At 38.3% G+C, this 26,533-nt stretch overlaps 1 protein-coding gene across 4 annotated transcripts in view; it reads right to left on the reverse strand.

Annotated features, from left to right (window-relative positions):
* Positions 1-26,533, reverse strand: part of LOC121298015 (plexin-B1-like) — a 126,772-nt gene that overhangs the window by 55,540 nt on the left and 44,699 nt on the right. The window contains exon 1 of one of the 4 annotated variants that reach the window (XM_041224701.1): positions 5,117-5,200. The exons of the other annotated variants lie outside the window; for them this stretch is intronic. The gene's annotated coding sequence lies outside the window, so the exon portion shown is untranslated. Of the gene's footprint in view, positions 1-5,116; positions 5,201-26,533 lie in introns of those variants that run through there. 4 annotated transcript variants of the gene reach the window in all.

Genomic DNA, 26,533 nt, shown 5'->3' on the forward strand with positions numbered 1-26,533 from the left:
GTCTACGTTTGGGGTTTTACAGCAAAACAGAAAACTACATGCTGAAAATACATCCAAATATGGTACTTAAGTTGGTCCATCACAAACCTCTTCACAGCAGAGTCAGACATGGCTTTCTGGAATGAGGAAGCAAAGACAGTGGCCAAGCAACTAAAACTGGCATCAGGGTGGACCGCCATCAAGAACATATTTCACCTTCAAAATCAACACAACATCGAAGGGACTGCAATTATGAAATGGCACTTGAAGACTTTAAAACCTTTCAAAATAATACATTTGTAAATACAGAACTAGATACATCAGTATATTAAAAATCACCATCACCAAAATCCACAGTACTATTATATATAAAACCACAATTGGATAAGCGGTTCTCTATATATAGGCAACAAACTGTACCACACACACACACACACACACACAGGCGATTAAATAAAAAATAATTCAGTAAATACAATGGGATTGTTGTGCAAAGCTAGAGGCTAGATATCATCACCAGATGATTTACTTTTAAATTTTATACTTCGTTTTAGGAAAGGTGAGGTACAATGGCACTGGCTACAGTCAGGCACAAGCTTCCCCTCACAGCTATGTGATCGCACCCCAGCCTTGACCTCAACAACCCTGCTACTGTCTACAGCCCTGGGCCTCCCTCAAGCTGACAGGGCAGCTCTACTGAATATTGTGGCTGCTTTGAGGACATGGACTTGATCAACTGGAACCATTAAACTTATTAGCACAGAGAATAGAAAGAGATACGAAATACAGCCAGTTGCTAAAAATGACCTGCTGAAAGTACCAGAGGTCCACCGTGCAGTTCAAAATGAGCAGCCACTATTTATTTATGTAGCGAAAGGGAGGCATAACAACAACGTAACTGAAATTATACCCCTTTAAGCAAATCAACTGCCCCCTTCCTCCCTCGCAGCTAACAATATGTTTAAATTGACTATTGTGCAGCTGATAAATTAAATTATGAACAAGCTGTACAGAACATGTTACAGACTAAAAAAGATAATAGGTGAAATAATGAACTACAGTCAGATTAAACTGGACAGAGGCTTCAGCCTAACAGAATTATCACTGCATGAGATTTTTTTAACCCGTAGATTCCAAGAGGGAGATCTACAGGTCTTCAACATTCTGATCCAACTAAATACAACAGGTGTTCAGTAAGAAAGTGAAAGACCATGTACATTACAGTATGGGACAGACATGATGCTTAGTACTCTTGAAAAGTCATGCAAACCTTGTATCTTAATGTTTTTGAATTTTATTTCTTATTGTTTGTATTCATGCCGAGATTGATGGAACAACTTATCTGTTTCTGCATGTTCTTTTTTTTCAGTTAAAGCAGGAAAGTGTTCTAGAAAGCCACTGGCTTCTTTAACAAGAATATTAAGTGAGAAGAGAAAGCCACGTGAAGCACGGAGGGCAAGCCGTTATTCAGTGAAGCTGATCTGCAAGCATGCTGGTCTCAGACAGTCCCTTCTGTACCTTTTATAGTGAACCACCATGACAAAGCGCTTTACAAGATGCGAGACTAGGGTGTTGCATCAGTTGCAGAGTCTCAGGGTCACACAATGAGTCAGTGGCTGAGCTGGGATTTGAACCCGGGACCTCCTGGTTACAAGCCCATTTCTTTAACCACTGGACCCACACAGCCTCCCTGAGCCAAATGTTATTTTTTTATTATTATTATTTTTTTAATACACACAATTGTTGCCTTAGAAGTGAAGAGGCACATGTAAATCTCTACCTGCTATATTTACTGATATCTGCAATGATGGCTTTGCTTTTATAATGAAATATGGCAAGCTCACCTAGACTGATACACAGAAAAGATTGCATTACCCCTTAGTTTGCCTAATTGACTTCTGAGTCCCAGTTTAAATTATCCACAGTCTTTTAGGGGTAGTTCGACTACTAATTTGCCAAATAGTAGAGATAAAAATAGTTGAATAGTCGACTGGTCACCACTTAAAAATAAAGATAACGATTAGTTAATCATACATATTATGCTCTATTTGTGAATGTACTGTTTTACAGTTTTATAACACTTTGCTGTCTGTGCACTATATTTGAAAACTATTGCATTCATTACTGTTCTAAAATGTAATTGATGTTAATGTTTTGCACCTGAAACCACATGCTTCACAACTACTCAGTCCAATTAAATACAATTAAAATAATGACATTAAAACGCTCAAATCTATTTGGCTAGTCTGTATGACCCTTTTAGGAGTAATTAATCCACCAATGGGGCCAATAAAATAATGAGATTTGCACAGCGGTCACCTGATCAAACACACCTACCCACTAACTGCACGTCCAATACATGGCTCAAGAGCTACAGTATAAAAAAAATTGTAGGTCAAGTATCCCGTGCAATAGGTTTGAAAATACTGCTTGGACACAGTCGAAACGCAAAACCGATGAACTGATTAAAACATGTAACATTCAAAAACATGTACATCTCTGAAATGAAGTGTTCGTAGAGCTCCACGAAGTATCCTCTATTTACAAAGAATAAAGACTTGAGCCTTACAGCAGCTCCTCATCAGCAGACAGCCAATATAATTCCCATATGACATTCACATTCACCTAGAAGAGTCTACACAAAAATAAGTTTCCTTGGATGAATCTCTATGACAGTATACTCTAATTGTAATGTTTAGACTGTCCTGGCTCCAAAATGTCTGGATTAATAGGCCCCCAAAAACAGGATTGGATTACTGGTATGCTAACATTTAAAAATGAGAGTTAAATTATGGATGAGAGTTAAAGATTAAAAGTAAAATGTCCCTTTATAATCATAATAACAAAAAAATAAAAAAAATAATAAAAAGCATTTTCAAGGGGGAGGATAACAGGAGGTCAGTTACTGTAGCTGGTTCTAAATATGGATACTCTATAGCCTACTGCATAATAACTGTTCAACAGTTTTTGATATTTCCCATAATACCCGGCTGGTTGACACAGGAAGCACATTAACATCAAACACTGAGTGCGACCCCAGCACGAGCTGTCAAACCGAAAGGAATTCAACAACAAGCAGCACAGAACTTTAGAACTCTGGCAGGAAACAATTGCTCCCCAGATGCTACAATCAAATGCATGGGGTAGTGGGTGATAAACGAGAATGTAATGCCCACCCTTGGGGTGGGATGTTTGGATACACCCCCCAGACGTTGCCTCCCACCCCTTGAGTGAGTGTTTTTTGGCAATATAAAGGATTAAGTTGCTGTATAGTTAACAGCTATACACTACTAAACAGGCTACTAGGACCACAGCAATTAATAAAAGACCATAGTGTAGCTAAAGGAGGGAATATCTCGTACAGTATGTATTCAGTGAGAGTCTGTTTGAAACATCGCTGTTTAGACAAACAGGGGAATGCAAGTCTTTATAAATGCTTAATGTGTTCCAGTCAGCCTGGTGTCACTGCGTATAATGAACTGGATTCTTTCCATTAAACTGACTCCCTCTCGTCTTGCTTTGTCCATTCAGTGCACATGTGAGAGTGGTTAACCCAGTGGCTCATTTATGAAGACCAGGATTACATGGCTTCTATGGGCCATTCAACAGCCTTCATTATTAGTATTCTCATCAACATTATTATTTTTATCACCATCTTAAATTTGCTAGAGTAATTTCAATTCCAACATCCTTGCTGAAGCGGTTATGACAAAAAAAAAACGTAATTCGTTCAAGCCAAAGATCCCCAGCTGCTGGGGGTGGTTATTCAATTCTCAAATCCTTGTTACAGTTTTAGCCCATGTGTAAAATAGCATGTAGATAAGAAGTTGGAGTTAATTGTCCGTTAGACTTGGAGACTGTCCTTAATTGCTGTAATTCTTCACCAAACGACACAAACAAAATTCCTGCACTTGACTCCTGAAAAAAATTGAGTCTTGGGGAACTCGAAACAGTTTGTGTAGCTGAGGTTTAGTCAGTTTAACCTTTACTCCTTTGGAATGACCTTTGACCCAATGCACAATGCCCGACTGACTACCATACAGAGACATTTCTGACAACACTTTGCCTAAACCCAAAGTGAATTAACTGTTAACAGAAACACAAAGGGCCTCACTATTTAATGCACCTTGACAGCTGTGATTTTAAAGTGGCTTTCCAATAAGAGGAGAGGGCTTTAAAATAACAAATTAAATACAATAAATCACACTATATATTAGTGTGAATCCCAATGTACAAGCATCACTGTATAGTACCGAATATGTAAAGCCTTGTTGGCCTAACGCAATTATATGCAGTAGGGTCTAGATGGGCTATTGTAAGATGGGTCATTTATGCTGTACTTGTATTCATCCAGTTTAAATCAATGCAGCCCATTTAATTGGAAATGTATTCATTTTCACACAGGTTTGAGATGAAAGCATCTTGTTGTCCTGGCAACAATATCATATAGCCTTTGTCCTACTAGGCTTTAAAAACACACATCACTTAGACGGGGACCAAAATAATACATTTCTTTAAAAATTCCAGTTTCCTAGTCTTGTACGTTTTTGTTTAAATATATCTTCATTTTAAATGCACACATCTAACATCGTTCATATGTATCATATTCTTCAGCAGGCTTTTTCCAATTCACAAAGCCTTTGTACACAACGTTTTGTCTCAGGACAAAGGAAACAAAATGCTCTTTCCTGTGGTGGGCAATATTCAAGCTTAGCATAACTACTTATATCTTTAATATAATCCCTTCGACTCAAGACTGCAATCTTGTTGTGCCAATAGTTTGCCAAGCATTGACAATATTAACAGTAACAGACACTGCAGAGCTTATCATCAGTAAGGATTGGTTTTAAAATAGGTGTCATGAATTAGTTTCATCTCTCAGCCATGCTTTATTGTACATGCTGTTCCATTATTGAGCAATATCAGGATGGCTGACCTCCATAGGCAACGTGAGAGCTGTGTTCAATTGTATAATATGTATTTATTTTGTTCAGTAAATACACACTTTAAAAATTAGTTATCATATGGCAGTCATTCTGTGAAGTTACTTAGGAGAGGCAATACTGCAGGATTTTTAGTTCACGTGTGATTCACTATGAATGTTTGTGAGTTTGTGTGAACAAACAGGTTTCCTTACCTGCTTTTAAAACACAAGCACTGAAGTGTTTCAAATTGGTACAAATACTGAACTCCGACCTCTGAACCCCTTGGCAGACTGGGGATGCAGTGTCCGGCTAATGTCACTATAAGAACAAAAGGGAGGAATGTTTTCTTAGTAAAAGACTGAAACATGGAAAAACAAGAAAAAAGAAATGGAAAACAAAAACATTGAGATGAATTTCTCTCCCGGCAACATGGCTGACTATGGAGAGAGTTGAAACGAGTCATTAAAGATTTCTTCAGGGTGCCTTCAACTTATTTTATTGGAACATATGTCGCTTACAACAGTTTAGTGTTTTTGTTTCTTCTTATTATGAACCCTAAAGTAGAGCCTTCCAAGACTACTGCGCGCAGACAGACACACACACGATAATAGAGTCATCCGTTGTACTGCCCTGGTCTAAAGTACATAATATCAATTAGTTCTGCAACAAAATCACATTCATTATTTTTGTACGCGGAATTGATCCAGTCTTGTTAAAACAATCTTTCCAGACGTTCTTAACAGACGGAATCGTTCAAACTATGCAGGCAATGTGTCTTTTGATTTAGTCATATGCAGACCTAATCATTCACTGTTTCGTTAGCAGTAAGAATGTGCTTTCACACATAAATCCTCCTCAAAAAGTGCACTGCCAATCAGTAATATATTCTAAGTGCTTTCATTGATGTCAAGACCCATGAAAAGTAAACCGAAGCAGGTTATAGTTATCCAGAAACCCAACGACTGCATTCCTAGAATAATATACTTCACCAGCTGGGTATTATGGTTTTTAAAACATAGTGGGATTCATTTTAAATAAGGGAGAAGCTGAGAAGATAGAGTAGTTTTAGGACATATCGGGTCTCTCCCTTGAAGAGAATTCTTAGTTTTGTAAGAAATCCTGCCTGCTTCTCACTTATTCCTGATATGCAACTGGACAGATCAAAGAGAGGGTTTGTTTTGAATTTATACACAAATATGCAAAACAATGCTTTAAAATATTTCTTGATATGAATTCTATACAAGCACTGATTTGTTGCAGTGTAGAGTACAAGGAGGGAAATATTTTTAAATTCTATTATTTAGGATTCAGAGTGTTTACCTCAGAGTTCACTGTACTTAAAATAAAACCGATAATGGCAACGGTTACTTTAAATCTTTTGCTTTTTATTCTGTGTTACTTTTTTGCTTTTTACTTAAGTTAAAATCGGCAGTAGTTTCCATGGTCTCCAGGAGGAGGATAATTGCGCCATAAATCCAATCCGAACTGACCTTTTCCAGTTACTCATTCAAAATTAATGAGGTTGCCTTCGGGGGCATGAACCAAGTCAAATCAGCAGATAATGAAATATCTTTTCAAAAATATCTTTTACCTTTATGCAAAAAAAAAAAAAAAAGAGAGAGAGAGAAGCCATCTCCTTTCAGTGCCTTTTAAACTGAAAAGTTACCTACATGGTAATCAATATATTTAAGTTTAAATGGACAGAAAACAGAGCATTTTAGTGACTCCATATACAGTATGAAATATGTATGACACACTCTGGAATAGAGCTGCTTACATTTTATTTACAAATGTGTTTCATAACTATGTATTTTAAAGTTTTACAGTTGCCAATCATTTTAAAACTGTACAATCACCATATAATTGTACCTACTGTCCTCATCAACTTAACTGCTCCAATAAGTTTAACATATTTAAGTCTAGGTTGTTAATTATAAGCTTAGATTAAAATAAAAGCACACTTGCTTTTTATAACAAGTTGCAGTATTACTGTAGTTCTCAGACATGTGGAAAAATCCTGTCAGATCTATATACAGTATGCAGCATGATCCAAACTATACTTGTAATGCAGCTGTGTATATTGTATTACTGTTTGAAAACTCGATTCTTTTACTCTTTTTAAAAGTAAAACTACTTGGATTTGTGATTAAGCCAATATCTAAAAAAAATTCCCTCTACATTTACCCATGTATTTAAAAGAAATCTTCTCATTTTCCGATTATAATTAGCGGATGTTACACAGAAGAGGCAGTCTGCTCTATTCTCGTTTTGTTTGAACGAAAACCCCCTTTGTGGTCGGCAGTACGGATTTAGATTGAAAAGGAGAGCAAAAAGTCCCTTTGAAACTGATCTCCTATAAAATAAAACATTCAGAAAAAAGGCGTGCAAGCGAATTTACAGCTGCATTCCATGTTCACCGAGTCTCGACCATCTGGAACGTGAAATGGTTTAAAAAATATTTCATTAAAAACTAGGATACTGGTAACTGGAAACAAACACCCTTTTTCCGACCGGATCCTGTTCATACAGGCAGCCAGTTCTTCGGCAGGTTATTTAAAGCACAGTCATGTAGCTGGAGCCTGATGTTGGGCCAACTTCTAAAATACGCAGGGTGGAGTGTGAAGCTGCTTTAGCTCAGCATCAGCTTTGAGACACACAGTGGCCTTATGTTTGTGGCACTAACAAGGAAGCTTTAGACTACTTGGAGGGAAATGTACTGTAGGGCTCTTGCGAAACACATATCCCATTTACAATGGGCCAAAGTAAGCCGTGTTTAGTAGAGTTTTAAAAAGGTTACACCAACTTAAAGCTGTAGCATCACTAAAGAGAATTCACATCCAGTCTTACTGCAAATGATTAGAAAGCAGACACAAATCTCCAAGAGCGTCTTGCTTGACAATTCCCAATTATTGTTTTATCCTGCTTACCAGTTATTCTTTGTTCACCGATGCTACTGCACCCGCTATACCTCCACACTTGAGATTCACCTCCTAAAAATTATACCCAGCCAAGCAAACGCACAGAAATGCATTGCAGTTACCCTCACTCAACACCCTGCAAGATATTCATAATACATTTAAAAAAAAAAAAAAAAAAAAAAGCTTAGTTATCCTCCATGTAAATAACACACGTGTACTTTTTGTAAACACCAATGTTTACGGGCGAAACGTCTTTTCTTTGTGTTAAATTTTCACAATATATGTTTCAGAAGTTAAATGAATTATTTTTAAATGAAAATTGAGTGCGGACCTTCTCATTTTTTCACTATTACTCTGGTCTACGCACCGTATTGTTTTTGCTATTTTTGAGATGCTTTTTTGAGCACAGGGTTTTCTTATGTTAAGTCCAAAAAAAAAAGTGCAATATATAAGGGAGGGCTGTAAATCTAGTAGGTCCGTTTGAGAATGTGTGACTACTACAAAATCACACATTAAATGTCTCTAAAGTTGTAGCAATATGTACGTAGCAACTTTATATGGCGCCGCTGCCGTGTATGGAGCAGGGTGCAGTATACCAAAGCACGGAGAGGTATCACCCCCCCTGTAGTGGTTGTTGTAAAATATGCCCTGAATATCTTGTTTATCTATCCCCTCGTGTTATCCAGAGGCAGAACTTTAATTTCTCAATTCGCCGTCTTGACAGCAAAGCGTTGTGTAGCGCAAGCTGTATTGAAAGAAATGTCTTGAAACCCCTATGCTGTTTGGGTTTTTTTTTTGGTTAAATGCCCAACTGAACCAAAAAAAAAGAAAATATAAAGTTGAATGCAAACTGTGTAAGCGACTGTTGATGTATCACGGAGGCACAACCGATCTCCGGGGTCACTTGACAAGCATAAATTCATATTATTAGTAGTATTACTATTATTTTTTCGTAGTAGAATGAGGCTGATAACCATCTTGGAATGGTGACTGTTAAATCAAGCTTTGTTTTGCCCAAGTCCGCAGCAGTTGGTGCTGCTGCAATGCAAGCTTACAGTATATATCGCAAGCAACATCAAATTGTGTAAATAAGCATGCACTTTATGTAAATTTAAATTGTAAAAACATGATTACTGTTCTATAATGTATTTTTAAAACTACTGATTTATTCCATTTCTACGGATTACCTGTAAATAGGATTTATTCAAACAAACAAGCAGCTGCGGTTGACGTCACCAGTAAATTATGCAAAGCAGTACCATCGAAGGTTCGAACCTTCAAAGGTCAAAATATACACTTTGCTGCAGCCCTAATAACCCCAACCCCCCCCCCCCCCCCCCCCCCCCCCCAAAGAGATACAGTGGAAAACAAAAATCGTAGCATATGATTTCTATAAATACAGTAAAATGAAAAAAATCCATAAAAAACCCAGGACAGTGCTTCAAGTCGCATGGTTATTTAATGTAGGCTACTGCAATTCTGAGGCAAAGTGTGATGGGTGATGAATCTATAATTGAGGCTTTACATTCCGGTCTTTGTATAAAAGATAACAGTTTTACTGTAGCTTTTAACACAATGAAAAATAGACGAAATGCATTTGATTAGATTTCAAATCAGGCTTTGCTATCGAGATATACAGTATTTATAGATATACGAAATAGAAGCTCCCACTAGTCCTGCACACAATATTGTATCTCTTCCCCCTTGTTAGTTATAGGGTACTTATTTTAATATTTCAGACAGATTTAGGGTGCATCTTTTGGCCTGCCATACAATTAGAAACTCGCTAGTCCTAGTTTTTCCAGCTATATTGGATTTCAGTTCTTGTAATATCTGACTAATCCGGTCCCTGCTTCGATTGACCACACTTCTCACAGCATCAATAGGTCTTGCATGAGTCTGTAGGGTTACAATTAGGAGTCCATGCAGTTAAAGGTGAGGAACCCACTTATTTAACAGGGTCTTGATTGCTCTCAGTCCAGGCTCCTGATGATTTTAATAACACTTCATTTAGGGTCATTCTGAAACTCAGGTTTGAGTGCAGAACTTACGAAAGCTGTCATTACTCAATCAACTGAGTGTTCTAGGAAGCCAGGTCAGGAGCAGATCAATGCGACGAGTCTAAAAGGTCTTAATTGTTCAGGAGGCATATGTGACCAGTCTTCAAAGATTAATGTCTCCTAATTGATTCAGGGACGCCGGGGGTGGAAATCAGTTCTCCAGAAATGCCTGTAAAATCACACACAAATCACACTTGATTCACAAGGAAGCCTTGGAAGCACTTGCTAACCTAGTTCTGATTATTACTCTTATCTGGTAATCTGCCCACCGTGATACTTACAACAGACATATGTAGCATACATACAGAACATCTGCCAGGGATTCTGTTAACATAGGATTAACATGCAACTCCATGTACACAGGGTCAGGCTGTAAATGTAGTCCTGCTGTTAAAAGTGCCCGAAAAACAGGTAAATGTACCACAAAGCCAGAGTCGTCCCAAACGTTCCCAGTGTATGGAGTCAAATGGTAACCCTACATTAACATAACATGTTTCAGTTCTGGGAAGGACAGCCCAATATGTACTACATATTGAATACCATTTTTGTTTTTGTTCCAACCTCTATAAAATCCTTAAATAACTAAAGCTACATAATTAGATTATTAGTTACTTATATCAGAATACACAATACAATTTTTTATTATTATTATTATACAAAAACAAAAAAATAAGTAGAATTAAGGCAGTTTTTGTCTAAGGTCTTAATAGAAGTGTTCATATTGCGAGATGGCTACAGTACACGAAGGTAGAGAACAAAATTAAAAGCAATTGTTAGGCTACTGTTCTCTAGTGTTTAAAACATCCATCAGTCTCCAGATTCTTGTCTCACTTGCTGTCAGTTTAAACTCCTCCTCCTCCTCCTCAGAAGCCAGTGCCACAGAGATAAGCGCCGGTTGGCTAGGAAATCAAATTCTCTCCCGCTGGGATTAATACACTGCTGACCAAGGCAGACACAGCCAAGAACAGATGCTTATGGGCCAGAAATGCGTATACTGTAAATAGAGAGGGGACTGTGCCAAAGATCAGACAGAGTGTGTTGCTTTGTAGTCTGTACCCTTGGACTTTACCCCAGGAGTTGTGCAAGCACTAGCCTTGGTACTGGTATGCATATTATCTTAGAGGTTCATGGTGTTTTTGGTTTTTTTTTTATTATTCTCTTAACCAAAGCAGCTGTATAAAAGCACCTAGGCTGACAGTTTCATAAGCGCCGACTCTTTTGTACTGGAGCGTTACGGTAAAGCGAAAGGGGTTTCTTTCTGCTGGGGTTCAGTTCTGTGGTCGGCTGCACTATTCCAACACCTGATGTTCAGCTACAACAACAACTTCAAATCGAAGGTTGGAAATTTAGCCTAGAAGAAATGATCAAAAACAAAATATTTTCTATGGAAGTTGTTTGACCTTTATTGGAACTACCATATTAGAATATTTGCAGGAATTAACCTCATTCTTGTTTTAAGGTAATTCTTCCTACTTTTCAGTTGACTTGCTTTATAGGAACACCACCTCTAAACAATATCAATTAACATTTATCACATCTCATAATGCTAAACATACTGAGCACTGAGGTTGTTCTTTGAATTACACAAGTTGTTTTCAACACTTTGGCTAAAGACATCCTTCATCTTTGTGAAAACGTCATGATAATGTGACCTCGTGCATTTTACAGGTACAATATTGTTCACGTGTAATTTTAAAATCATAAAGCATATATGAACGTTACTTAGAGAGTAGGAGTTCACTGAAACTGTTTACTTTACTTGGTATCTTTGAAGTTGTTACCTACATGTGAAAATCTACTAAATCTTGTTACAACACATTCCTGCAACCACTGAATGCAAAAAGGCGCTACTTCAACATTGTTTACTGTAGTTCTTCAGTAATTTTGGCAATGAAGGCCCTTCATTCTAACAACTGTGTGATGGAGTTTCCATAAGCTGTAATAAGAAAATATGTCCCTATCAATCACAAAAAACAAACAAGCCTTGTATTGCAGATCTAAGACTCCAATTAACACCTAATTTGTTTTAAAAGGAGAAAAACACAATTCAAGGATGTCTCAGTGTCAAGCAGTTTGTTTAGTTTTACAGCAGAAGTTTAACCAAAAAACTCAGCAGGCTTCTGTTTCTCTCTCTGAAAGGGTTTGACAGAGTGCTGTTAATCAATGCAGGCCACAATAAACAAATGATGCAGGTCTTAAAATAATCATGTTTATACCCTTGGAGATGCACTTTCCTCATCTTCCACTAGAGGCAGACAAGCATGTATGCTCTTGTGATTCAAGGTGAGTGCAAGAGAGCATACAGCACATTTTTCAAACTAATAACTGTACGCACAATCTTTATGGCCCATAGACTATTCAAAGAGAGTCAGTATTTCTGCTGCATATAGGGTTGGACAACAATGTTAAATTATCAGCTAAAAAATCTTAACTGCCATTAATTGAGACTTCCTCCCTAGTTAATAGTATTTAACCTTTTAAATCAGTTCCAACACATCATTGATCAGAATTACAAATTAGCAGTATTCTGTTAAAATGAGCTTCTCCTAGTGGCAACAAATAACTCCAAACTTAAGTCATTGTTGGTCAATTAAATTAGCATCAAATGAAAGCAGCTGGACAATCACAGCAATTATTAAATGTCTCAAAACTATAAATTCCAATTGCTTCAAAAGGACTTGGAAATTGATTTAAAGAGACGCTGACCCCCACCCTGACTATAGGATACCCAACACCCCTCCCAAGCATCTCTTCAGAAACCAATCAGAAGTGTACAAAAAGAGAAAGGAACCTCAGCTTGGTAGCAGTGGCATTGATCCCTCTGAACTTTAGAAACAACTGTAAAATAACATTTCATTTATAAAATACTAAAAAAAAAAAAAAAAAAAAAAAAAAAAATCAATACATCATGATAGCAGGTCAGGATTATACCCAAGGTATTAAAGGGTTAAAATATGCCCTGGTAGGAATATTATATAAATGTCATTATTGTGATGGAATGAGTCGACTCTTTCAAGTAATCAGATTACTCATGGATTTTTGCATTCAAAATCGGATCTACAGAGATGATGCATCGTTTTACATCTGCAGTGAAACTCAAGCCATCCATTACAGATCCAAGATGAAACAGCCAGAGTGAGCTGCCAGCAGTGTGGCTGAACAGGGGCCAACACACAAAATGACATGACAGGGCAGACACAGCGCCGCAACGCAGGCATCCCAGGCATGTTGTCACAATGCACTTCAATTGCTGGTGCAGTCAGAAATATCGTAATCATGACAAGCCGAAAATGACGAGCTTTCCAACTGACATAAGCCCCCTTTCACACTGGCACTCCTAACCGGGTTCTGGCTACCCTGGTCACAATCCCGCTTAGTACGAAACCACATATCCGGGTCGTACCCGGGTTGACCCAGATCCCACCGACCCACCTCAGGTTGTGGGTTGACACACTTTGACCCAGGTTGAGACAGACAAAATGCATGACAGCTGTTCATGAGCAGACGCAACAACATTTGGGCTGATGGTTCAATCCAGAGAAGCTTGGACAAGCGTCTGTGACACGCTGCTTCCAGGGCATTAATATGCGCATTGTGTACTTGCGTCTGTCACCCAGATCAATCCTGGGTGGGTTCTGACCCAGGTAGAGCATGCCAGTGTGAAAGGGGCTTAAGCCTTCAAACCAGGTTGTAAAAAATTCCAGCAGATCATATCAAACCCGAAAAGAGTGAAATACTGTAGAGTCATGTCGTCTTTTTGTCAAAAATGAAGGATGTTTATAACCAGTGCTGGGACAAATGTGGATTTTTCATGTTCAAATAGTCTTTAAAAACTGAAACGAATATTCTTTCATTCTTTCCAGCAGGGTATACTGGAGGTTGATTAAATCAACCTCCAAGTCAAATTAAATAACGACTTAGCAAAAGCAGCCGTTTGTCAGCTTGATTTGATGACCCTGTACCCTACTTGGAGAAGCTCTGGCTGGGTATAGGTGGATCAAATAAACCCCTTAGTTTTACCTTAAAAATGTATCATGGTGTGAAGTTCTGGATGATTTACACTCTTCTGTTTGAACAAAAAGAAATTGTTGAAAGACAACATTTGGAAATTATGTTACCCAAAAGGAACAAAGACCATGAGAAGTTGTGCCTCTGAATGCATTCCAGCAATGTCTGTTTGAACAGTTTTCCCACAAACAATTAAAGCATGAAGTATGTTCTTCACATTTAGTATGCTGTCCAGAATGGGCAAGACTTAAATGAACATTCACTAACTAAACAACAAGACTCTAAAAATCACTAAATCAAATCATTCAGTCTGTGAAAGATAACTGCCTAGCTTTTACTTACTAATAAGCGATGAAGAATGAAAGCTTTAGATTGTATCTTCTAGGCAGCCATTAAGAAATACATTTTAGACATAGGCTCTACAAATCAGAGGACAGACAGACATTTATCCGGCAATAGAAAGTTCTGACACGGGTTTCCCGTCCCACTTCCATACAAACTCTGCACTGCACACCCCTCAATATCGAAACATGCAACTTCAGGGAAAGAAAAAATAAAAACTTCATTAGGATCATTTACAGTGCCTAGAGAAGCTCTACAGCCCCTTGAAGTTTTTCACATTTTGTTGCGTCAGTGCCTCAGAGTTTCATGCATTTAAATGAGGATTTTTTTTCCCCCCTTATCCACACTCCACACTGTTAAGGAGAGAAAAAAAAAAAAAGTTTATCAAGAAAAAAAAATTATATATATTATATATATTAAAAATACAAACCTGGAAGATCATAATTGGATAAGTCTCCACCCCCCTGAGTTAATACTTGGTGGAAGTACCTTTGGCAGCAATTACATCTGTGACTGTTGGGATAGGTCTCTACCAACTTTGCACACCTAGATTTGGCAGTATTTAACCATTCTTCTTTACAAAACTGTTCAAGCTCTGTCAAGTTCCTTGGGGAGCGATGATGGACAGCAATCTTCAAGTCATGCCACAAATTTTTGATTGTATTTAGGTCAGTGCTCTGACTGGGCCACTCAAGGACATTTATCTTTTTGTTCCTTAGCCACTCCAGTGTAGCTTTGGCTGTGTGCTTTGGGTCGTTGTCATGCTGGAAGGTGAACTTCTGTCCCAGTTTCAGCTTTCTTGCAGAGGGCAGCAGGTTTTCCTCAAGGACTTCTACATACTTTGCTCTATTCATTTCCCTTCTATCCTGACAAGTGCCCCACTCCCTGCAGACAACAATCATCCCCATAACATGATGCTGCCACCACCATGCTTCACAGTAGGGATGGTGTTCTTTGGGTGTTGAGCTGTGTTGGGTTTGCTCCAAACAAAGCTGCATTTAGGCCAAAAAGTTCCATTTTAGTTTCATCTTTTGAAAAGACTCAAGGATGATGGTTTTCGGAACTGTAATTTCTGCCCCCCCCCCTTTAAATCATTTTTTTCTCGAATAGATAGTGAATCTGGCAGACAGATGCTGCAAAGGAGAGTTAATAGAATATTTAGGAGAGTGTCACCTAATAAAAGCAGTGTGCCAATGAAGCACTAGTTAACGGGCATAAGGATCCCTTAATATTCTTATCGGTACTTGTGTTGTGTGCACTGATATTTCATGAGTGCAGTGCCATGGATAAAAAAAAAAAAAAAACAGTTCAGTGACAATGTTCCACAGCGTTGTTTTTATTGTCATATGATTTAAATATGACACTACTGTACCCTTTGTTAAAAAAAAAAAAAAAAAAAAAGCACATGGTTTAAAAAACATTTTTATAAAAAATAAATAAGAAATCCAGTCAGAGTGAAAAAGCACAAGATTTCTGACTTTGGTTCACCTTGAAGTCTGCACAGTGTTAACACAGTCCAGCTGCAGGCCTGCCCAGGGTGCTGCTGTTGCTCCTCTGGTATTTCAGGGAGTATCTATGAGGAATGTTTTCAACTCGGCAGATCTAGCAAGCTGCCATAGTAACCAGTGTCTGCCCACTGCCAGGCCTGAACACAGCTGGCAACAGGACCCAACTCGGGCCGAATCCCTTTATTAAATCAACACTAACTGGATATCAACACGTAGTGTTTGTTATTCAACGATTATATACAACGATAAAGGAGATTTACAGTCATTAGGCCTTATTGTTCTGTTACTTGCCTGTTTTGTTTCCTGTAGCAACCCATAAAGCAATGGCTTCAGTTCTTGTGTTACTGTTATCAGGACCCCACACATACTTTACTATGTGCAGCAAGTGGAATGCTGTTACTTGTAACACAGGAAGTGAACCTGTATTATTGTGGCAAAGAAATGTTTCATATAAAATCTAAATCTAAAATTTAAAAAGAGACAAAGTTATGAGTTTTACGGAAACAGTCAATGGACTCTTTATAATTCAAACTGAACTGTACCCAACAGAATAACAGGGTTTGGAATCCCAATGAAGGTGAATGGCAGATTCCACTTGGTTATATAAAACCCCTTCAAAAGCAGCATTGTGTTGGTAGGAGATAGTACCAGCTGACCCTTTTGAAATGTACAGACATACTTAATAAAAAGGGCAGGATTGTGCCTACCTGTCACTGCTTATTGCACAAGACTTCACAGAACCCTGTTCTTGCTAGTCATGGTCAAGGTAGCATTAGATACTATTTAAAAATGACAGGAGTGGTAAGGGAATGATGTTAAAGGGTGCTGTGTTTGCAGAAACTATATGGGTAGGGGTGAGATAAGGCGAGTGGGGGGGGGATCAAATGAAGCCTTAGGTGAGGCTAGGTCCCAACAAAAAGCAGAATCCTCATCAAAATATAGAAATGTTTAATTACTGGAAAAATAAGCACCCTTAGAAACAGCAACATCCACGGATGGAAGCCAGACTCCTATTGCATGGCAGTTTACCCCTTTCAGCTACAGTGTATACATATAGGAAACAGTCTCAGGTATGTCTTCTTAAACTCAAAATAAAACCAGGAATGAATCAAGCTACTATGCAATGGAAGTCTTCTTTCCATCCTTGAATTTCCCACCAGTCATGTTAAATTGCTTAAACAAATGGAATTTCTCAGGTTTACTACCACTGTAGTTTTTCAATACATTCTACTTCGGCTGTGTTGGCAATCCAGTTTGTTTACGTTCACCAAAGGTTTCAGCCGCTGGTGTAAAAGTTGCCTCCCACTTGCCATATAACAAGCTGTTGCTACTGCTTGCAGCGGTAGGAAGTTACTTAGGAAGTTCTTCTATAAGCTCATGTGTACAGTAGCCTGAGGAAGCCCAAAAAGATTCAGTAACATGAACATAACCACTGTATCTACATGAAAAATATAAGGAGCCTACAGTATCTCTCCATAGCTTGTGCTAAAATATATCCAGAGTAAGTCTCATCGCAATTGAATAAGCAGTTCTCTAGAAGTATGTAAAAATGTAAGTTTGCCATACAGAGAAATGGATGGACCGAGACAGCCTTCATACACTGTACTTGCCATATTACGATGCACTCAAAACTAAACAATGTCTTAGGCAAAATTTCATCAGAATTTTACATGGGGTTCTCAAGATCAGTGGTTCACAACTCTGTTCTGGAGGGCCGGTGTCCCTGCAGGTTTTTATTCCAACTGCACCCCAAGGTACTTTATTGGACCTTATTAGAAGCTTAATTGGTCCAATTAACTAAATTAGGGTAGAAATGAAACAAAATGCCAGTGTGGCTCATATTGCCCAAAACGTTAATGCTATCGATAACCTTTGCTAAAGAATGTCCTTAGGACGTTTAACCACAAGTGGCTCGCTAGATGTATGCTCAAATGTAAAGTGGGATTATGAAACACTCCATAACTTTCTGAAAAGGAAGCACCTTAACAAGTTTCATCATAACAGGACAATTCGTTCTCTAGATGCAAGACAAAAGCATAGACAGTGACGTGCGTGCATTGGGGAGGAAAGAACCCCAGCTACCTACCCTGAGGTTATTGATGTATTCATTTTTTTTTTTTTAAATCACAGCCTGCCTTGTTTACTTATTGAACAGTATGCTCTCTGTGGATGCAGGAGAGTGGGAGGAAAGGCCTTTTGGCTGAAGTACACTATGTGCCTTGTGGCAGCGAACTCTCTTTGATGCCACACTCCTGGTAATTTAACAAGGGAATGGAAATGTGTTTTTAATCCATCCTCCCAGCCACCTGCCCACGTTTCAGAGGCCTGATTCACATGGAGGGGCCTAGGAGAGCCGTGTCCTCAGTTACCGACTGCTAAATAACTGGGCTCTGCCACGAGGCTCACCTCACCCTGCTTCACAACAGCTAGAACTCTTAACCCTTTCTGCTCAGTCAATGCAAACCTGCTGTAGATTCCAATTGCTAATGCTCTCTACCTCAGGCATTTTAAGAACACCCTTCAGTCCTAAAGACATTAAATAGAGGTATAAAAGCTACTGTGACAGAAGAAAATGGACATAAAACTGTTTATTTTAGAGCTGTCCAAGATGTTTGGTCATCAGAGCTATACTTCTGTCCAGAAGGCTCTTACTATCACAATCTGAATAACCCACTTCAAATGTAGGTAGAGATGCTATATATGGTTTAATTTTCTAACCATGTTTGCATGCTTCGATGAACTCTCAGAAATCCCAAAAGATTCCTCTCATAAGAGTGCAGTTACTTTATCATCTTCAACTTCATTATACAAGTGTAAATCTGTACAACATTGAGCAAACAATGCATAAATAGAACATGACATAGGGGTAGTATCACACAATCTAAACACTGCCAACAAGAATTAATTTGAAAACCAAGTCTATGAAAATCAAATGCCTAACAGTGCATGCAAGTCTTATTTTCTGGCTGTAGAAATATGTAAAAATGCCAGAGGGGGTCCAAGAAATAAGAGATTCAAAAAGGAAGGCAGTATTTAGATCTGCCACCATTTAGACCAACTGAAAATCGACCCCAGTGTCTGAAACAGTGGTTTCATGAGCAAAAATGCCTTCTTGAAATAACTGTCTTATTATTATTATTAATTAATAATAAAGGTAACTTTCTTCCAAAACAAAGTAGATGAAGTGACCAGATGGGCTAGTAGCTTAGCCAGCAGAGCTGATACATGCTCCCCAGATCACTCAGGGCTGAAGGCTGGGCTTGCAACGCTTCACTGTTAAATTACACACTTTAAAACTAACAACACCATCCATCAGAGCTGACAGGCCAGGCACACTGGTGCCCAACAATTAGAAATCTGTTTGCACAAACAGTGAACAAGACAGAGAAGCACACCTCAATCTCCACAGCACAGGAAGACACAAATTACATGGGCCACCTCTTTCTTGATCTCTGCCTGGTATTTGTCAAGCTTCATTTAAAATACGATAAAGGTTCTTTGACTTTGGTTAGAAACAGAGTAAAATCCACCCCATAGAACGCTAAACATTAAATAGATCTAAGATTTTATTAACACCCGTGTTATCCAGCTGGAACGTGTTGTGAGCGGCATTCTTCTGCCATGTTGTCTTGAGCCCCTTTCACACCGGCACTCCTACCTGGGTCCCAACCCGGGCTCTGGCTACCCGGGTCACAATCCTGTGTAGTGTGAAACCACGTACCCCGGTCGTACGCGATTCACACCGACCCATCTCGGGATGTGGGTCGACACTCTTTGACCCAGGTAGAGCAAGACAAAATGCAAGGACAGACTCTCATAAGCCAACAAAATCTTAACACATGTCATCTTTATTAGTTTCCCTTTTACTGTGCTGAAAGTTTGTTAATTTACCATTCTTTCAATGTGCGAAAATATTTCAATTACAAAGTGATTTATTATCCACACTCAATAGGGCTACATTTAGAAATACTCAAATAAACTTAATATATATATTTTTATATATAATATATATATATATATATATATATATATATATATATATATATATATATATATATATATATAGATATATATATATAATCTGTTTTCAGAAAGAGTTACAGAAAAGCCATGTAAACGACTTCACCGGTACACAGCTTCTGGTAACCTCACTCAAAGTTGATTGTTATAGACTTCATACACAATAGACGTGAATGGGTGTATGCATATTTTTTTTTCTACCCCGTCGTTAGTACAGGGGCAGCAATCATTATTTTACATTCTTTCAGAAAATTTTTAAACCTTAGTCACACAGTGGGTCGCATGCCCCCCCCCCCCCCCCCCCACCACCACCCCCACCACCACCCCCACCACCACAGCCTTGGACAAAACCCCAACACAGCCTTTGAAAGTTTTTGGGTTGTGTCCGTCACTATTAATCTTCCTTTCCAATGCAATCATAGCAGCAGACCCTATTAACATTACACAATAGAAATGAACCACGGAATGACAATCAATTCCAAAAAGAGCACACAAACAGCAGGTGGTAAATCAATATCTTTCACACACAGGCAATCCATTGACTCGTTTGGTGTAAATGTCTTTCGCCAGCAGAGGAGTTTCTTCAGTACAAACTGTCAAAACAAGGTTCAAAAAGGGTCTAAAGCAAACCATCATACAATGTGTAAAGGAGAAAGATTTGCACTCATATTGAACAAAGTATCAACACTTTCACAAGGTGTTATTCTGGAATTCTGCATTTCTACAAACCTGCTACTTCACGTTGCCTTTCACCCCCAAGATTACTACACTATGACTAATGAATGAATCCTCCAGTTCTCACCGTCTTATACCTATCAGATTTATTTAATTGAACTTAACTGCACACTTGCAATAATATTACGATGAACAAAAAGGGGGTGGAGGGGGTTTTCATACAGGATACGGGTGTCGAAAAATTTTTTGGAGCATTTCACCTAATCGCAATGCTTTCTGTCAAAACAGTAATACTGTACACTTCTATGAGAATTATATATTTGGTGCTACATCAGTTTCCAGAAGCAAAATTGTCATTGTAGGAATGGACTGTATAGACAAGAACATGGTTATACTGTATATGCAGATATTGATCTTATTACAGTTGGTGCAACTGTACAGAGTGCCTTCAGCAAATGAGCTGTTAATCATTCTAAAGCTGCCAGGATGCTCATTGTCTGTTGTGACCGTAGGTCCTGACACCAGAACCTTTGTAGCAGCTGATCAATGGGATACAAAAGCACTTGCAACAATTTAATTAGAATGAGCTTATCTGTAGGCCCCAACGACTAACATTCTCCTGAGATGAGAACACAGCCTGCTTCATTTAAAAGACAATGAATGTTCCTCCTCCTCCTCTCTGCAATCAGATATCAGAACCAAAGCCGGTTATGGCTCCCATGGTCCAGATGATTCTCTAGGCATCTTTCTGTTCCTCTGTGCTGGGCAATCAAACTGCAGGCAATTGGTTAACAGAAGCCCTAACTCAGAGAGACAGATGGGTTCTCGGGAGAAGGCAAACAAAATCAAGAGGCAGGCAATCCATAGCGCATGATGGACAATCAATCAATTTGATTGAACCACAGTCTCCACCAGAGCAGGCAATAAGGCAGCTGTCTCGCTCATGAAAACGCTCGGTAGGAATCACAGGCTAATTTGTGAAAAATGAACTGACGAATAGATAAATGGTGTGAGAGGGCTGCCCCATAAAAGAAAAGTACCTACAAAACAGACGCAGTGATTCTTTAGGTCATACAGTTCGGGAGTATTGCCTTACCAATTTAAATGTAGGTATTTATGGTATTTCGGTACAAGTCTGCAGTTCTGTGTTCAGGCTTCAATTCAAAGCTTACCATGATCAAGAAAAAGAAAACAAAACAGAAAGCTTGATTGACCTAGGGCCTACATTTATTTACTAACCATATTTTCTCCTTTCCAACAATTAAGCCAATCCTAACCAAGTGCTGCAATTCCTAAAACTGAAGTGTGCCATGCAAAACATCACGACACGGCAAGCATTGGAGCAGACACGAAAGCCAGAAAAACACCATAAACGTGAACGTTAGCCTGGCAAAGCTGCACTGGGGTTTGCAAGACATGCTGAAACACAATCCGAACTTACTGTAAATACTATTCCCAAAAACTGACAATTTTGCCAAAACATTATTTTTATCACAATACAAGAAACTTGCTCTCTGACTGGCAACTGACAGAAGAGGTCCTCTTCCACTGGGGTTTGCAAGTCCACTGAACTTACTGTAAATACTATTCCCAAAAACTGACAATTTTGCCAAAACATTATTTTTATCACAATACAAGAAACTTGCTCTAGACAATTGTAGGATAGTCACTTAGGAGTTGAAGGCACAATAAAAAGCCGTACAGATTCCATAGAAAATGCGTCGGTTTGTCATTAGATATGTCTAGTTTAACAAACTACTTTCATGGAATGACTCATTAGTGGTCTTCAAAAGCAGCAAACTACTTATCGACTTAAAACTATTATGGAAATGTTTAACATTTAGTAAAGCTGATACACTACAGTATTTAAAGTCTACAACTGTCATAAGGCATTCATTTTTATCACCTCCTACTCCAATTCGGTCTTTAGCTTCCTGCTGACAGAAGGTTTTCATACGCTGTACACACACACTCAATCCTGGCAGTGTCTCCTGGAATTCAACACAAGGTTCCCAGTTAGAACTCGTGTGGAGAAAGCACTGTACATCCCCCAATTAGCAACCAAGTGCACTGTAGGGTTATACTTGAACCAGCCACAGGCTACAGTTATTTAATCCTGGCCATTTGCCCTCCCTCATTCATCCCCATTTAAATGCTAACTGCTAAACACTGGTTGTTATGCCAAACTAGTGTGAACTCCTAGCACCTCGATTACCTGTGTGTTCAGCACTGCGTCCTCCAAAACAAAATGGTTTACTTAGCACACTGCACATGTTAATGAAGTTGTTGTTAATCTGCCTTGGAAACAATTAAGGCTTTTTAGGCCCAATTCACCAAACTAAGGACTGTTTTGAGGAAACTTTGTTTTAAGAACTGTTTTTGAAACATGCAAAATAATGGATAAAAACTGACACTTTAAAAAAGTGTTTAACTAGAGTAACTAAGTATTATGCAAACAAAAAGGGAATACTCAAGGCCTGTTTTGAGAGTTGTCATCTCCCCTAGGCGTCTCGGTACAGGTGTGCGGTGTTGAGTTAAAATAGTGTTGCAAACAATTCACCCAAATCACATTACTGGAGAGCCACTCTACTCAAAAAGGTTTTCTAAATAAGACCAGTAGCACACTGACATCACAGCTGGAATTAATTTTTCAAAATAAAAGGAATATACCAGCTTGTCATCAAGACCCCGCCCCTTCCAAGACTTCATCAGGACCTGGGCGACATGTGAGAAGTCTTTCTTCATTATAAGGAGCAACAATAATAATTACACATTGTGACATAATGGAGGAGACAACAGGTCAGCAGTAAGGAGATGACTGTCACCCGTGACAAATCTACCATTCAATCCGAGATACAGAGATGACACTTAGGTCTTGGAGGTGCTTTTCAGTAGGCTTGGGAAAGCAAAACCGAATCACAGATGACTGTTTGTGCTGTTGAATGCACAGGGTGTGGGTTACAGAGACTAACCAGATATTGTAATACATTAAGCCCCTAAATTGAAACTCACATCCCTCTACAGTCAAGTGCCCTCTGACAACACCCCACAATAAACAAAATGGTGAACCAGCCACAGCGTCTTGCAGTACGTTTACATGGCAAGTATTCAGAATATTAAGTATTTGGAATACTAGATTATTCTGAATGCTCTGCACACATGCAGGTGGAATTCTCTTATTTCGCATTTACAACGGGATATAAATTTTATGCCATTAACACATGTGTACTTTGCTTCCCACTGCAAACCAAGAGTGCTGACTGTAGTGGAATGGTTTGTTATTTATTGTAAAGAGCTGGTGGTGTGGACAGTAATGCACGCTTCTAGCAGACAGACTGAAGTTGAGTTGCCCGTTTAGCCAAACACAGTCAACAGAACCTATAGTAAACAAACGTACAGTAGAACAGTAAATAAGGCAAATACTCTGTGTGTGTGTGTGTGTGTATTTATATATATATATATATATATATATATATATATATATATATATATATATATATATATATATATATATATATATATATATATATATATATATATATATATATACACACACACACACACACACACACACACACACACACACGTCATCACATGCCTAGTTGCTTTTTCAAAGAACGTTTGAATTTCTGCTATTTGGAATTTCTGTAATTGTATATAAATAAACGTATGCTATTTTTAAATTGATGTATATTTGCAGATCTAGCAAGCATTGATATTTGTTTTCTGTATATTCTTTAAATTGTAAGCGCATTTTACACTGTATCTATACAGCGCGCCAATACCTTCTGGTGAGCAGGACCTTAGAGATTTTGCAAAACAAACAGGATATGTATGTGATGGCCAATATATTATAATGTGATGACACACTGATGGAATTTCTTCTCCTCAGTCAACTGGTCAGGGTAGTTTTTTCAAACCTGATGCTCGCACCCGGTCGGTGTGAAATAGCGCACCCCTTACATAAATACATTTTTCCTTTTTGTTTTTTTATTTGCTACTTTCTAGTTATATACAGCGCTACTCTTAATAAAACATTGAATACAACATCTAGTTTTTTTTGTTTGCTTTATACACTTTATCAATTTGTAACAAGTAAAAATGTTGTGTGAATAAAACACATCTATAGCAAAAGCACAGTTATGGGAAAAGCTTGCAAAAAGGACAAATGTACAATAGGTGCTTGTTGCTTCTAGTTTTTTTAAACTCAAGGTTCTTTCCATCGTCTCCCCTTACATCGCATGACATGCACGTTGACTGTATTTTGCCTTATAGTGGAACACTTTTCCCCTTGTATTGAATATGTGCAAATATTCCATATATCATCACAGCTTGAAACTTTTAGAACTACTGTGACTAAATTCACTTGACAACCAATTCATTTTGGCAGAAAATGAGATGGGGAGTGCCTTTAGAGCAAAACCAAATCCAGGGTGTTCAAAAACTGTGAAAACACACACCTACGATGTTGAAGCTTTACAGGAATACATTGGATGGAGTGTGTTATTGCTTTCATTGTATTGGAAAGTTCTGGAACTCTGGGAAATTTGAATTTCAACTGTCAAGACAAATTTCTAGAACTGTCACAGAGTAGTGTTTTTCAAAAACCTCTAATCCAGTCCTGTAAAGGACACTGCTTAGCACATGAGTCGCACATTTTAACATATCCTATGCAAGCAGGTCATGGCGATTTACATTTTTCTGGATACCGATAGCTCTCACTTTATATTCAAAGTCAGGTTGAACATGTTTTTCCCTCCTAAGTCCATGATTTTATTTGCCCTCTTCGTTTTCACTGGAGATTCAGTGCTGTATATTCTGCCAAATCCTGGTTAAATGGATGGAAAATAAAGGCCATTTATACTTGTAATTCTTAATGAACTGTCTACAAACCTAGGCACCGACTTGCAAAAAAGACATAGAAAGTGCATTGTTCAGACATCCAAATAATTTGAACACTTATTTTACATAAAAACAGAAAGGTATGATTACAGTAATACTTGCTGATGTTTCATAATTTAAAAAAAAAAAAAAAAAAAAAAAAGACAGAGATCCATTTAGGAGTTGGCAGAGGATTCATTTCATCTGGTCGAGTTAACCCTTTCTGGACAGGACCTGCTGTCCCATTGCAGAGTGCCGGATGTCTGTTGGGCCTCTTTACATTTCGTGTTTTCTCAGTCGCTGGAGTTGCCTTGCATTGAAAGACATGTCCCCTCGACTCTCATTGAAATCACTGAATAGGAAGGAGATTTGCAATTCTAGGACCGAATTGCAAATTAGTTTGTTTTTTGCTACTTAACAAAGTATCCAAAATGTCTGCCAACTTCAAGCCAGTGAATAATACGTGGCTTGGTTGGAAAAAAATAAAAACACCTGCAATATAATACATACTTGTGTAACTAGATTCACATTGCTGATTGATTACAGACTATCGTAAATGCTCCCAGTTGAAATCAGTGGCAGCATATCTGACTTTCACAGAGGACTCATAACAGAATATATGGTAATTGATTCAGTATCCAACACACATTATTGAAGTTTCAATGTTGCTGACAAACATTTCTCTTTCCTTAAGAGTCAATAATCATTGAGGAATGCTCATGTATGCTTTCTCTCTATTGACAGTGTTATGGCAGTGGTTGAAAAGAATCAAGATACCAACATTTGGAGTCAATGGCAACGGTTTTCTGATAATTCTTAAAATGGACCTCATCCAAATGTTTGCAGTCTGTTAGGGAGTACTGAACTATTGGTTGTTCCTCAGACATCATAGTTATTGTACTAGGCATGTACTATTTAAACTTGATTACCATTCAAAACAATACCCAAGCCATGAAACTAACATATGGCAACAGTCCAGACACAGACTCCCTTCAGTTTCCCATGCCCTAGATAGAGATCATGGCATATTTTGTAGAACACAACTATGGGATTTATTTCTTTTGAAAATATACGTAATTTCATGATGCTCGTTTAAATGTCTTGCATGCATGAAATGAAATCTCCTTAATCCAGAGTTTCAGAATTAAAAAAAAAAAAAACGGAAACTGCTTGAAAAACCCATCAGGTTTTCTTTGGCCATGGTGCCTTTGACGAAA

This window comes from Polyodon spathula, chromosome 23 (genome assembly GCF_017654505.1).
Source record: "Polyodon spathula isolate WHYD16114869_AA chromosome 23, ASM1765450v1, whole genome shotgun sequence".
In the NCBI taxonomy this organism is placed as follows: Eukaryota; Metazoa; Chordata; class Actinopteri; order Acipenseriformes; family Polyodontidae; genus Polyodon; species Polyodon spathula.